At 46.4% G+C, this 15,978-nt stretch overlaps 1 long non-coding RNA gene across 1 annotated transcript in view; it reads right to left on the reverse strand.

Moving 5' to 3' along the window:
• LOC134483966 (uncharacterized) overlaps positions 1-15,978 on the reverse strand; it is a 39,833-nt gene that overhangs the window by 23,581 nt on the left and 274 nt on the right. The window lies entirely within an intron of this gene.

The following is a 15,978-nucleotide window of genomic DNA, read 5'->3' on the forward strand; positions in this document are numbered from 1 at the left end:
ACCTAGGATACTCAGCAAACCATTCAATCAGGGTCAGGGCACAACCTAAAGCATTGGATTGGTAAGAGAAGTTCCCACAGCCTAATGAAAAGGAGACTTTCTCTCTTGCTCCTCTCCTGCTCTTGCCTTCCTGCCCCCACTCTCTCCCCATTCCCTCCCCACCCCTTTCCCGTCTCCATGCACCCATGGCCGGCCTCTACTTCTCTTCTCTGTCTCTCTCTCTCTGTCTCTGTCTCTGTCTCTGTCTGTCTGTCTGTCTGTCTCTCTCTCTCTCTCTCATCTTCCCCACCCTCTGCCTTTCTCTGTCCCTACTACCCTCTTAATTCCCTTTCCCTATTCTATACTGAGAGAGAGAGAGAGAGATTGATTGATTGATTGATTAACCCCACAACAGTAGTAGTGGCTGGGAGTCCCAAGGTCAACCCTGATGTCAGTGATTTGCTGGGAAAACATACAGAACTCTGCAATGCCACTAGTCTGTCACTGTCACAGTGACAGAGTTCAGAAGAAAGCACACAGAGCAGAATCCCAGAGTAACCAGGCACAAAATGCCAGTTCCTTTCCCAGGAAGTCACAGAATACTTAATTCTCCAGCAATGATGTATGACGGCTTACATGATATACTGCCAGCCACAAAAGCCCTCCAGAACCTTGATGTCAGGTGGTTTTACAAGAGGATGGGCACAGGAAAGGACATGGCTGACTACCTAGATGGTTGGCCTCAGTTAGTATCCAGCCCTTTCTAGAGACTTAATGGACAGTGTGGTCTAGAACCTTCATCACAAGCCATATTCTTAGTATAGATTATCCGGTGTGCTCCAGGGTACACAGACAAGCAAAGATTTTCTTCTAGGCTGGATAATCCAGTGGTTAGCCACAATTCCGAGGAGCTAGACAAGGCCTGCTAAGCTAACAGTGGTCTAAACCAGGAACATTGCCAGCACCTTGGAACTTATATAGATAAATAATCTGGGGTCACCATGGGTTTACTAAAAGGGGAATTCCAAGGATGGAAACCAGCTATCCATAACCAGCAGCCTCAAGGGGATTTTGGCACAAATTAAAGTTAAGTTTGAAGGAGGTAAAAAAAAAAAAAAAAAGACTCCTAGAAGGCTGAGGTCCTGGGTGGGGCCCCGCCCAAAAAAAAGCCATCCCTGCAGGGCTAGAGAGTTGGCTCAGAGGTTAAGAGCACTGGCTGCTGTTCCCAAGGTCCTGAGTTCAAGTCCAAGCAACCACATGGTGGCTCACAACCCTCTGTAATGAGATCTGGTGCCCTCTTTTGGCCCACAGGCATACATGCAGGCAGAACATTGTATACGTAATAAATAAATAAGTCTTTTTTTGTTAATCCCTGAAGAAGAAGTGGGAATTCATCCCCCACATTTAGCTTCCTGAACTCCCAGAAACTGTTGGACCTGGAGAGCTTGTCTGGCTGTTCTAGCTGGGGTGTGCACCTCCTGGTATATACCCTTGACCAAAAGAGGGCCCTCCTCTACTTGGGAAGGTCTTCTTCTCGAACTGAGTGTACAGCTTTGGACAGGATGAATGCAGAGGGGTGATAGAGGAAGAAGAAACTTGCTTATCCAGCCTCATAAGTTTCATCAATCCTAGTAGCCAAATGGGATGTCAAATTCTCAATCACCTTCACATCACCCACAACCTACAGAGTGGAGTCTTCCAATACCGTGGGCAAGGATAGCGACTAGGTGGACATGGAGAAACTGGCCAGAGCCGTTAGAAATACAGCAGTGTGGGAATGACCCTCAGATGTAAACCCTGTACCCCTGCATCACCAGTACAGCCCCCTAGGTTGTCAGCTGAGACCCTGGTAAGGGCTTGTTTGCCTGTGCTCTCTTGTAACCCTAAGTTCCCTTCAGAAATAAATACCCTGCCTGTGTCAAGGGTACGGAGGTGGAGGGGCTGAGGAAGCAGCACTGGACAGAGTGAAGCTTTGGAGAAAATGGAACATCAAGGAGAGAGGGGGTGGGACTAAATCAGGAAGGAGGGGTGAGACCATCATCAGGACCAGTAGTGAGAGTAGCAGCTCACACCTGTCACTTGTTCCCTATTCTGGGGACCTCACTGTGGTCCTGCCATGCCCCCCACCAAACAACCCTAGGCATTCCTCCTGTTTTCAGGGTCTTCAGTCTCTAAGAGGAGCTAGTCCCTTGCAGGTGTCAGAGGGATGAGGCAAACTGGCAAAAGCACCGGATGACTCTACCATCAGTGTCACCACAGAGGAGGCTGCCACAGGTAATGGCCAGAAACCAGGTCTAGTGTCTCACCCAGGTCTTACCCTGTACCTTTGTTCTGGCTTTGGGAAGTCTAGAGCCCTAGTCCCCCAGACCAGGAAGAAGAATCTTACATTCGAAGAGTGCCCAGCGCACACCCTGGCAAGAAGGAGGGTAAACGGCAGGTGGGATCTGGGTCCTGCAGGCCTCTGAAGAGAGAGTTCTGCCAACCCAGGGCACATAGGATGGAGGGCAGAGGAAATGGCAGGAGGCAGAAGGGTGGTTGCATGGGCATCTGTCCATCCCAAACACAGCACCCACTCCTACCCTGAGGGAGTCTCTTTACTCCAGGAACAAAGGCCTTCCCGTAGAAGTAGGGAGAGAACAAGGTCTTTTTGTGAATACCATCTCTTCTACCAGTACCACACTGGAGCTAGCCTGAAGAGGAACAGGTTAGAATTCCTCCTACACGCAAAGCCCCGCCCTACTTCCATTTCCACCATGACATTTGAGCGCCACCTGCTGGCAATTCAAGAAAGCTGATGTTTAAACACCTCCCCTCTGCCTTTTTTTTTATTTTATTTATTTATTTATTTATTTTTTTTTTTTTTTTTTGAGACAAGATCTTGGTATATAGCCTTGGCTGGCCTGGAATTCACTATATACACCAGGCTGGCCTTGAACTCTTAGAGATCTGACTGCCTCTGTCTCCTAATGCTGGAATTAAAGATGTTCACCATCACACTGGCCAAATGGCTACCTCTTCTTCTTCCTCCTCCTCCTTTGTAAAACTGGTATTGGAATTGAACCTAGGGCCTCTCATACACTAGGCCAACATTCTACAAACGAGCTATATGTCTCCCCCATACACTTTTTTATTATAAAAACACGTTGCAAAAAAATCACACACCAAAATTAACCAGACCCAAAGTCTTCGTTCTTCGTTTAAAAGCCACCTCTCTAGTCCCTGAGTCACAGAGATATTTTTATTAGTTAGTTGATTCACTGTTAGTTTATTGAAGTAATATCATGGGAGGGTTGCTATGCCCCCTTTTGCTCCTAAATATCTACATGGGGTTTCTGCCCCACTCTAACACGTTTAGCTCCCAAGTAAACAACATGGAGACATGAGACTTTATTAACAATCGGCTGGCACTGTGCCGGGCAGATTCTGAGCTAGTGTAACCCAGCTAGGTTATTAATAATCAGATACATGCCTCATAACTTGCCATCTGAGTCTGGTTCTGTTCCATGTGTGTCCTCAGTGCAAGCTTCTCTTGGCCACGTGCTCATGGTACACCCTGCCTCACGACATTGCCCTTCTTCCTTCTCTTCGTTCTTCACTCGATCTGCAGTTCCTTCTCCTATCTCCCCTGCCTAGTCAGAGGCCCAAGCTTTTTATTCCCCAGTCAGAGGCTACTGGGCAGCATTCTTTACAGCCCATTGGTCAGTACAGTGCCTGTGTCCAGGCTGCAACCTCATCTTGGGGCACAGAACTCAGCATCTGAATACACAGCACACAGGCTGACCCCAATATTAGTTAGCACAGGAGGCGGACTCTAAGACCTGTGCATGCTAGTCAAGTACTTTGCCACTCACTGGTCTGCCCCTGAGAGTCTAACGCAGTAGTTTAGAATATATTTGGACAGTGTCACATAGGAGGGCAAAGAGCACTCTTTGAAGCTTTTGTAAGAAAGATTCTTTTATTATATTTATTGTATGTGTGTGTGCACACCACACGCACATGGGTGCCACTGAGCATGTGCAGACATCAGAAGGCAATTTGGGAGACTCTGTTTTCTCTTCTGGGGATCAAACTGGGGTTCCTGGGCTTAGCGGCAAGCACTTTACCCAGCCACTTTTGAACTTACAAAGAGAAAACTCACATATTCCAGGCCATAATATAAACCACTTTTTTGGTTCTTTTTTTTTTTTTTTTTTTTTTCGGAGCTGGGGACCGAACCCAGGGCCTTGCGCTTCCTAGGTAAGCACTCTACCACTGAGCTAAATCCCCAGCCCCAAAACCACTTTTTAAAAAAAAAACTGACTCATTTATTTATTTTATGTATGAGTACACTGTCTCTGTCTTCAGACACACCAGAAGAGGCATCAGATCCCATTACAGATGGTTGTGAGCCACCATGTGGTTGCTGGGAATTGAACTCAGGACCTCTGGAAGAGCAGTCAGTGCTCTTAACTGCTGAGCCATCTCTCCGGCCTTCATGCAAACCACTTTTAATGGAGAATATGGTACAGGAAGTCTGAAAAGTCCTCTAAAAAGTTCCATGAGCAGGGGTCCACGGGTGACATCTCTGAGCACCACACACTGGTTGACTCAGAATAACAGAAGCAGATTGTCTCACAGTTATGGGGGCAGAAACTCAAAGTCAAGGTGTTGACACGGTTGGCACAGTTCCTTAGGACGATCCCACACAGAGCCACCTGGGGGTACTGAGAGAGACACTTGAGCTCCTACAATCCAGGGCTTCTCACAAGGGTGTCCGAGTGGCAGAATACCTAACCACTGGGACTTTCCTCCTCTTGTTACTCAATGTAGAATAGTCACCAGGCAAAGTTCTGTACCACTAAGACTGCAGAGATGGCTCCGTGGTTAAAAGCACTGGGTGCCCTTTCAGAGGACCTGGGTTCCAGAGGACCAGTGGACTCATTGGCAACCAAGCATGCTAACCTCAGGTAGAACTGTTTCTTTAGTCTGTTGTTGCTGTTCTATATGAGGTGACTAGAAATAGACTCCCCAAAGAAAGGTATGGAACACTAACTAACAACATAGGAAGATTCCACCTTCAAACAATCAGCAAGATGAAAAGAAAAACAGATTTTCAAACTCCTTGATTGGTTAAGAAGTTTCCAGAAGCCAGATGTGCCTGTAACCCCAGAACTTGGGTGGCAGAGGCAAGCGATTTTTTTAGGGGTTTGGGTATGTTAGTTGTTTGGTTGGTTGGCTTTGTTTTTTTTTGAGATAGGGTTTCTCTGTGTAGCCCTGGCTGTCCTAGAACTCATTCTGAAGACCAGGCTGCACTTAAAGTCAGATCCGCCGGCCTCTGCCTCCCAAGTACTAGGTCTAAAGGGCTGTGCCACCCCTGTCCAGCTGGTAGGTGAGTTTAAGGCCAGCTAGGGATACATGGTGAGGCTCTGTCCCAACAAGTCAGAAACAGAAAGAAAGAGACCTTTTGAGCTTACTTCACCTCGTGCACTTGGAAAGGAGGATGTGTCGATATTCCTCTTTCTTCTTCTGGTTTAACAAAGAAAATTCACAGGTATTTATACCTTCTGGAAAACAGAGCTGAGAATTTAAATAGTATTGCCAAGGCAACACATTATTAAAGAAGACAGGCAATCAGAATCACAGCTTTTTAAGTTAAAGGTTACTTTCTCGGTTGGGACAAAGCCTAGCTCTTAAATCTGGCTGCGCGACAAGACTCCTGTTAGAAAAAACTTCCACAAGGATGGCTGCGGGATGTGGAAAAGAGCCTGCTTTTACTTCTGCCACAGAACAAAAGAGAATGTCTTCCTCCTCGGGCCGAGGTGTTTTGTTTGGTTCTATTTCAGTTCAAGGTTTGCATTTTCTGAGACAGAGTCTCACTGTGTAAGCCAGACTGGACTAGAACTTGTGGTAATCCGTCTGTCTGTCCCCCAAGTACAAAGATTATACAATGACAGGTTTTGGTTATTTGGGTTTTTGTTTGTGTGGGGGTGCAGCTATGAGGTTTCATTGTGTGCTTGGGGTTTATTGGTGTTTGGTTTTAGTTTTTGTTTGTTACCAACAGTTAAAGAAACCTTAAGTTTTCAAGGCAGAGCCAGGGCAGGGCTGTGGGCACAGCTTAGCAGTAGAGCAGCAGCCCACCACAGACTGAGCCTAGATTTGATCCTCGGAGCTAGAAAGGAAAGGAGGAAGATAAGCAAGAGGAGGAGGGATGTAGGGAGTAGTCTGGTTCTGCTATGTATTTGAATGCTAAATTCTGTGTCCCAAGACCTGGTTACCCCAAGACAGTAAATTCTCGAGTACACCAGCTTTTGTTATGCAAACCGTGTCCCCCAAGTCATTCCTGATTGATTAATAAAGATGCCTACAGGCTGGAGAGATGGCTCAGTGGCTAAGAACACTGACTGCTCTTACAGAGGTCCTGAGTTCAATAACCACATGGTGGTTCACAACCATCCGTAATGGGATCTGATGCCCTCTTCTGGTGTGTCTGAAGACAGCAGCCATGTACTCACATACATAAAATAAATAAATACTTCTTTAAAAAATAAGATAAAGATGCCTACAGCCTAGAGAGAGGGGACAGAACAAAGGTCTCCCAACCCCCCTCCTCTGGCTTGGGGTCAGAGGTAGAGACCATGAGACCTCCTGAGGAGAGAGGAGAAGGAAGAGGTTGCCATGGAGTAGTGTATATTATGAGAGCATGGCCATGAGGGCTGGCCTGATGGAGCAGGAACAGCCCAAACGAGACATGGCAAGTGATACCTCGGGAATCACCACAGGGAAGCAGACAAAGTAGCATAGATATCTGCCCAACTCTAGTGTTTCTAAACTTATTATAAGTCTAAAGGCTTCTGTCTTATCTGGGAACAATATGGTCTGAAGTAGATATTTAAAGACAACAAGTGAGTGTAGCAACCCCCAGAACAATATTAACCACAACAGAGGGAGGATGAGGAAAGAATCAAGGTCTGGAAGACTGACCTCAAAGAGGAAAGGAGGCGATGAGAGGAGAAAAGGGAAGAGGAGAGGAGAGAACAGGAGGGGAGGGAAGCAAGCCCAGCCCATGTCGCATGCCAACAGAGGCTAGAAAAAGTGTTAGATCCCTGGAACTGGAGTAACCAATGGTTGTGAGCGACCATACAGGTGCTGAGAACCCAACCCAGGTCCCCTGCAAGGGCCACAAGTGCTCTTAACTGCTGAGCCGTGTCGCCATCCCTTACATAAATGTTCTTGTGGGGAGGACAGGCAACAAGATGGCATGTCAGGTCAAGGTGCTTGGTGCCAAGTTTGATAACCTGAACAACATCTGCCTCACCCAAACACAGGCCAAAAGGAAAAAATGATCCAATCCAGCCTAGGTTTTATAGAAAATCTGAAGTCAACCAGACTAAGTCACATGAGATCTTGTTCCAAAAAAAAAACATGGGGATAGAAAGATGGCTCAGTGGATAGGAGTATTTTGTAAAGCTGGGTTGTAGTGATAGCATGTCTGTAATCTCAACACTTATGAGGTCCAAGGAGGTGGATCTCTGAGTTCAAGGCCAGCTGGGTCTGCAAAGCAAGTTCCAGGGAATCTAATGTAACAGGCCTAACATCTTAGCATCACTGACGCCATGTTAGAGGCACCATTCTGATCTTAGAACCCAGCATGGAGCCCCCAACACCTGCAAAAACAGAATCAAAGACCCAATCCATGAAAGACTTACTCTCCTTAGTTCCTGGGTCCAGGAAAGTTCCTAAATGTACTTAACTAATCTTGCTTTTTGGCTTTTGTAGTTTTGCTTCTCCCTACCTGTTCTTGCTAACCAAAGTATGCCAACCAGGATGTGGGTTATGTGCATAAAAGACGAAGAATTAAAGCTTAGAGCTACATGATTTAGGCAAGTTCCCCATGCAATCACCAGCTGACTTTTTACTTAGCTTTAAGAGTGTCCATGTAGGGCTGGAGAGATGGCTTGGTGGTTAAGAGCACTGACTACTCTCCCAGAGGTCCTGAGGTCAATCCCCAGCAACCACATGGTGGCTCTCAACCATCTGTAATGGGATCTGATGCCCTCTTCTGGTGTGTCTGAAGACAGCAACAGTGTACTCATATAAATAAAATAAATCTTTTTTTTTAATGTGTCCGTGTATTCTCTGGTGGAATTACCATGCAATTCTGGAGGCCCCAGAGATTCCCAGAAACTAAGATGTAGGGACACAGGGCCTCAGATCGCCCTAGACTGATAAATGAACATGTCCTAGCAGGTGCACATCCTGAGAGCTTCCAAAGCCCCAGGAACCTCTTCAGAATCTGCCCCAGTCAACCAAAGGCTCCCGAGGCCTCTGCCCTAAACTGGAAACTACAAAAAGTTGCCCAGGTCTATCTATCCCCTCTGGTGGCAAATATGTTTATGGTGCCTTCTGCATAGGATTAGGAACGAGGATTAGAAAAGGCTGGACTTGGCCCCAGTTCAAATGTCCAGGGATCTGTATGAGACATCATCAGATCTCCTGGATTAAGTCTGTGTGGTGGCCACCTGGTCATCTTTATTGTTGTGTGTCTCTATGTGTTTTTGTCAATTCTGTTGGCAGGACGAAAGGGAACTTGAATAGGAAGGGGAATGAACAGTCCAAAGACACCGCTGAAGAATATTAAATTATGCCAATGAAGGCTTTGTGGACAATGACTACAGTCCCCATCTCTCACCCAGGAAACTCCAGACCTTCTGTGAAGTAGATTGGCCCTCTTTTGGATTGGGTAGGCCACTGACAGGTCTCTGGGTCCCCAGGCAGTTTAGGACATCTGGTATGTGGTGACTGGAGACCCAGGCTATCCTGTCCAATTTCTGACGGTCCCCCTCCATATGTTTCAGTGTCGTCCCTGGTCTTTCTTCAGGAGGAGAAAATAATTCCCCAGGCTGTGTTGGGGGTGAGGTGAGGTAGTCTCTTTTACCTCGAGCTCCCTCTCCCCTCCACCAGAGAGCTCCATCTTCCTTTCTTGCTCTCTAACTGCTTCATTGCTTGCTGTCTTGGTCCTTGTCCTTGCTCTGCTTCCTAGAACTGCTCTGGTCAGCCTTGCCTCTACCCTGGGGGCAGTCCTCCAGTCCCAAGAGTGAGACTGACACTGTTCTCTTCCCTTGTCTCCCCACCCCACAGTCCAAGTCCCTATGTGGAAGTGGGAAGGGGCCCAGCCTCTCACCTCAGGCCTCCAGCCGTTCACAGCACCCAGAAAGACCCTCCCACCATCTATCTTCTTACCACTGGTGTGCTTATAAATGGAGGCAAACACCATCTCCATCCCAGAGGTTCATCTCCTTCCCCTCGCATAGGTTATGTCTCCTTCTCAACCTGTGATATGTATCATTTGAAAACTCGGAAACCACCATTCTCTGAAAAACCTCAGGCTCTCATTAACCTTTTGAGAAAATCTTTCACACCAACCTGGGATGACTGTCAACAGCTCCTAGCTGCAAGCTGAGGTAGAATTAACAAGCTTGAAAGTAGGTGGGCCACCCTCCCTCAGGCCTGGTGGGGAATGGCTGCTGGACAGTAGACCCAAATAAAGCAGATCACACACACACACACACACACACACACACACACACACACACACAACACACATACCACACACTACACACACATACACACACACATCACACACCACACTCACACACCACACACACATACTCACATACCACACACATACCACACACACACTCTCTCTCTCTCTTTCTCTCTCTCTCACACACACACACACACAACACACATCACACACACACACTCACATACCACACACACATACCACACACATACACCACACACACACACACTCACACCACACACACTCACACCACACACACACTCACACCACACACACACTCACACCACACACACACTCACACCACACACACACTCACACCACACACACACTCACACCACACACATCACACACACACTCACACCACACACATCACACACACACACACACACACACCACAACCTGACTGAGATCCTAACACCGAGCAAGGTAAGGAGGCTCTGGACAAGGAGCTCTTCTCCAGGCTGTTAGGATGATTGGAGAGAGCTGCTAGAAAACATACCAGTCTGTCTTAGGTGAACAAGGTAATACAAGAGCCCCAAGAATTGCCTGCTGGGTTCCTGGAGCACCTCTGCAAGGTTTGCTGGGTATTTGTCCTTATGGACCCAGATGTGCCAAAACAAAGCAAAACAAAACAAACAAACAAAAAAAAAAAAACAACAAAAAACAGCGAGCATCAATCATTATTGGTTTTGTTATGCACTCGGCCTCAGATATTAGAAAGAAACTTCAGATGTTAGAAGGGTTTGAGGGTATGAATAGATCCCAATAGTTGGAGGCTGCTCCAAAGGTTTACAATAACCATGACTCTGAAGAAGCGAAGCAAAGCAAAAGATTGACCTGAGCATATGGCGGCACTCAGGGAAACCAATAAAAGAGATGCCAGAGGGTGAAGCAGAGACACTGGGGAAAGTGGAGGGAAGATTGCCCTGCCCTCTGTAAAGAATTGGAAAGGGGGGTCCTTGCCTAGGCACTGGGACCCTGGGAGAATCCAGTGGCCTACCTATCCCAAGGGGGTGACCCTGCTTCTGCCAGTTTGGCCAGCTTGTATGCATGCAGTTGTCACGACAGCCATGCCTGTAAAAGGAGCTGACAAACTGACTTTGGGCCAGGAACTATGTAGTGGCCCTCCTGAGGGGGACCCCAGAGAGGTGGATGTCAAGCACTTCTCCTGAACCAGCCTCTCATCTAGTTCTGTAAAACTTCAGCCACCAAGCCAGCCAGCATGCTGCCAGAGAATAACCCAACACAAGACAGCCTCTCCATGGCCGCCGAGGGGAAGGGTGCAGTTCAGTCCATCAGACCTGACTACAGATGTCCCACTATGCTGATGTGGACAGCTTTGCTTCAGTTGAAATCAAGTAGGCCGGAGCCACAGTTATCACATACAGGACATACAGGACAGTATGGGCCCAGACCCCCAGCTAAGGGACTTCAACACAAGGGGCTGAGTTACTGATGTTATGTCGGGTACTTCACTGGTAGAATGGCAAAGTCGTCACTGTGTAGAATCAGGATGCATTTACCATAGCCCACGTCTATCAAGAAAGGGGACTAAGGTCATATGGCTGCTAAAAACGTAGCCACTATCCACTGCAAAGGCCATCAAGAAGGGGATTCCCCAGAGGCTCAAAGAAATGGGAGCAGACTTGGGAGCCAGTAGGGCCTCTCCAGTTCTGGGTCACCTGCCTGAACCTGACTTGCTCCAGTACTCAACCTGCGCACAGGAAAAAACAAAGTGGACAAAAGGGGAAGCTATGAAACAGGAGGCAAGTGGGTGATGGTTCTTACTGTACAAGAGACTCCTATTCCCTGCCATTGTCAGAAGACACAGTCACCAAACTCCATCAGACCATCCATCTGGGGACAACTAATGCTAATGCATTACTCAGGCCTAGATATTACAGCCTTCAACTAGGCAATCTTACCAAAGACATTGTTTCCAGATACCACTTGTGTACAACTAAACCCCCAAGGAGAAAAAAAAAGGTTCCAGAAGGAATCCACACCCAAAGAAACACCCCCAGAGAACATGGGAAAACGAACTTTACAGAGATAAAACCCCTGGAGTATAAGTATTGGATAATTTCATAGATACCATCCCTGGAAGGATGGAAGCCCATCCCGTTCAAATGGAGATAGCTTCACGGTCATCAAGAAACTTCTCCGAGAGTTAATTCCTATATTTTAGTTGTCCCTTTCCCTGGGGTCCGACAACAGTCCAGGCTTCATGGCCAAAGTTTCCCCAAATCTGGCAAAAGTCTTAAATGTTGATCAAAAAACTACATTGTGCCTATAGGCCACAAAGCTCAAGATAAGTAGAAAACGATGAATAAGACCTTGAAGGAGACTTTAATATGTCCTTGTGACCGGCAAAAATTGAGCCGATTCTACTTTTTGCCCTCCTTAAGGCCAGGTTCACCCCATACCAGGAAGGCTTCATGGCACTTGAAATTATGCTTGGGGGACCTCCCACTCTTCCCTAAACTCAGAGATGTTCATAAGACAGAAATTACTGGCCACTCCCTCCCCAAGTCCATACAGGCCCTGCATCAGATTCAGAAGACTATTTGTAAGGCTACACCCTTGCCCATATCTGAGCCTGCCCACAAGTTCCAGCTTGGTGATCTTGTGTGGGTAAAGGGGATCCCAACCAGAAACTGGAGCCAGTGTGGAAAGATCCAGACCCTGTGGTATTCACCACCTCCATAGCAATGAAAGTCACCAGTGTTACCCACAGATCCACTGATCCCAGCTGAAGGAGACTTCAGGAGACAATTAACAGATGAGTTATTGAAACTCCTCCCGGGGTTGGGGATTTAGCTCAGTGGTAGAGCGCTTGCCTAGGAAGCGCAAGGCCCTGGGTTCGGTCCCCAGCTCCAAAAAACAGAACCAAAAAAAAAAAAAAAAGAAAAGAAACTCCTCCCCTAAATATAAGACTGACACAGGCCCTGTGATTATAACTGTTCAATTTTGTCTTCTTTGTCTCCCATGGGAAAGTTCCCAACCCCCCGAGCCAGAACCTTTGGTATAATAAATAAAAAAGAACAGAGCCAGTGAGCTCATAGTCAGTCTACTAAGGTGGCAAACCCCAGGAAGCCAACCCCTCAATGTGGAATGCTAAAAAGAGTTTATCAGATCCTTAGCCATTCTTAACCAGGCATAGGTCAGGATGGCTGGCTATGTCTGAACCCCAAATACTCACTGGAACTGGAACTAATCAAGCAATAAGCTTCACTTCGAACATTAAGCTGTAAATGAGACCAAACCAAGTTAGCATTGGGGAACTTCCAAGGCAATGGTGCCTGCTTAATGTCACCAAGATACTCCCCAGAAGTTTTAATGATGCGGGTTCATGAAACAAGAAGCTCTCTATATAGAAATAAGAGAAACTTGCTGCTTCCAGGCCAGCCAGTCCAGAGGTAATTAGAGAATGTTTAGCCATGGTCAAAAATGACCTTAAAATAAAAGTCAAAGATCTAACAACTAGCATCAAAATGTGTTCTCCTAGTCTGTCTTGTTAACTACTCTATTTATGGCCATGGCTGGGCCATTAATCCTCTTGCTCTTAGCTCTCACTATAAGACCCTGCTTGTTCAACTGCCTAAATTCTGTTGTTAATGCTGAGGGGAGCTATATAACGTCTTCCCCATAGGACCAGTCAGGAATGTAACAGGCCCCAAGATCTTAGCACCACTGACACCATTTTAGAGGCACCATTCTGACCTTAGAGCCCAGCAGAGAGGCCTGAACACCTGTCAAAACAAAACAAATACCCAGTCCGTCAAAGATCGAGTCTGTAGTTCCTATGTTCAGGAAAGTCTCTAAACATATTCATCTTGCTTTTTGACTGCTGTAGTATTGCTTCTTACTAACCGTTCTTGCTAACCAAAGTGTGTCACCGACACAAAGAATGGAAAAGCTTAGGGCTGCATGATTTGGGCAAGTTCCTCATGCAGTTGGCAGCCAGCAATACAGACTTCCTATTCAGCTGTAAGAGAGTCCACATGTTCTCTTGTGGAATTACCATGTAATACTGACACCCTCTTCTGACCTCCACAGGCATCGCACACACATATAGTACACAGACATACATGCACGTAAAATACTCATACATATAAAATAAATCTAAAAATATGTTTTTACAAAAACAATTTTAAAAAGACAAAAGGTCAATTTGTTGTTCCCTATCTTGCTACTTTGCTTCTCTCTCTTCCTTTACAGCACCATTTTAGCCACTAACTCCAAATGTTCTCCTCACATCCCCTCCTGGACCACTTTTGCCCCACTGCAATGAAAGCAACCCTTGCATACAGGGCAGGGCTTGTCTTCCTGTGGCTTTGATCTCAGCGCTCAAGAGAAGGAGGCAGGCTTGGTCTACATAGTAAGTTCCAGGCCAGCCAGAGGTACACATAAATAAGTGAAAATAAAAACTCCTCTTGTCAAGGTCACCAAAGACCTCTGTCCTGATAAACCCATGAGCAATTCCCTCTCTTCTTATTGGCTCCTCGTAACATGACACAATCACTTCTGCTCTCTTGGTCCATAGGATCAGACCAACCCAGCTAAGTCACTGCCCCTCCTTCCTGGTCTCCAAACGAGCTTACACGTGGCTCTCTTCCCTTCCCTGGCCTCTTCTGCCCTGAATACCAACGAGACACATGACCACAGTTTCAGGCCTCCAACCCCTGTCCCTCCAATTCACATATCATGTTTCCACTTACACTGTCTCCCCCCTTCACACCAGGTCCATCTGCAGCCTTCCTCGTTAGGTGGCAAATCCATTTTCTCTCTTTTCCAACCAAAAGCCTTATTCTTCCTTTCCTTCTGTGTCTGTTTGTCTGACTGTCTCTCTCTCTCTCTCTCTCTCTCTCTCTCTCTCTCTCTCTCTCTCTCTGTGTGTGTGTGTGTGTGTGTGTGTGTGTGTGTGTGTGTGTGTGTGTGTGTCTTGTTTTTTAAGAAAGGGTCTCTCGGGGCTGGGGATTTAGCTCAGTGGTAGAGCACTTACCTAGGAAGCGCAAAGCCCTGGGTTCGGTCCCCAGCTCAAAAAAAAAAAAAACTCTAAAAAAAAAAAAAAAAAAAAAAAAAAGAAAGGGTCTCTCAGTAACCCTGGCTGTCCTGGAACTCAGTGTGGCTGTCTTGGATCACGAGGATTACACCCAGCCTCAAGAACCAGCCAACTATCAGATTCCTGACTTCCCAGTGTCTTCCCAGACATGGAACTAGCCAAAGCCCAGCCCCTAGTCACACTGATAAACACTTTTAATATATTTAAATTCATCCTATCTGTTCTGTTCCCTTAGAGAACCCTGACTAATACACGCTCTTTAATCCAGATTCTGGAAGATAAAAACTGCATGTTCTTTTCAATATGTAGATCCTAGCTTGCAGTGTTTATAGAGATGTATTTTTGAGAATGAGTGGGGTCACAGGCTATAATATTGGAATGGAGACCACAGAGTAGGAGGAAAGACTGTTGATAGACCAGAAAGATGGCTCAGGAGTAGAGGTGCTTACTGTATAAACCTGAAGACCTGAGTTCTATCCCCAGAACCCACATAGGGAGAGGACCACACAAAGCTGTCCTCTGACTCCATGTGCAAACTGTGGTGTGGAGCACACACACATCATACACATACACAATCATATGTTTTTAATGAAAGATTTATTTATTTTATGTATATGAGTACACTGTAGTTGTCTTCAGACATACAAGATCCCATTACAGATGGTTGGGAGCCACCATGTGGTTACTGGGAATTGAACTCAGGACCTCTGGAAGAGCAGGCAGTGCTCTTGACCACTGAGCCATCTCTCCAGCCCCACAATCATATGTTTTAAGAAAAAGGAGCTAGGCCCGCCAGCACAGCTTTAATCCTAGCATTAAGGAAGCAGAGACAGGCAGCTCTCTGTGAGTTTAAGATCAGCCTGGTCTGCTCTACACAATATAGTGAGTTCCAGGACAATCTGGGCCACTCAGAGACTTTGTCCTAAAAAACAAACAAAAGAGAGAAAGAAAGGAAGGAAGCAGGCAAGCAAACATCGAGGACTCGTGACAAAGGAGGCCATGCAGGGGTAAAAGGGCAAAGACTGGGTCACAGAGATGACAGGAGAAACCAGGAGGAGACTAGATTAAAAACAAATTTTGTTTGAAAATACATAATGAAACCTAGTACAATGTATACTAATTTATGTTTTTTACTTCTTGCTGAACAGTAATCCCTTTAATCCCAGCACTCAGGAGGCAGCGGCTAGTAGCCTCTGAGTTTGAGGCCCACATAGTCTAGAGTGAGTTCCAATAGAGCCAGGGCTACACAGAGAAACCATGTCTTTTTAAAAAAGAAAGAAAAAGTTTCTTTTACTCCTTGTTACATTTACTTATGGGGATCACCAAACCAAACAAAGTGGAGGAGTCAGCCTGTGGGTCTCCGGGGGTCAAA

The sequence above is a fragment of the Rattus norvegicus genome, chromosome 1 (genome assembly GCF_021556685.1).
Source record: "Rattus norvegicus strain SHRSP/BbbUtx chromosome 1, alternate assembly SHRSP_T2T, whole genome shotgun sequence".
Lineage (NCBI taxonomy): Eukaryota > Metazoa > Chordata > Mammalia > Rodentia > Muridae > Rattus > Rattus norvegicus.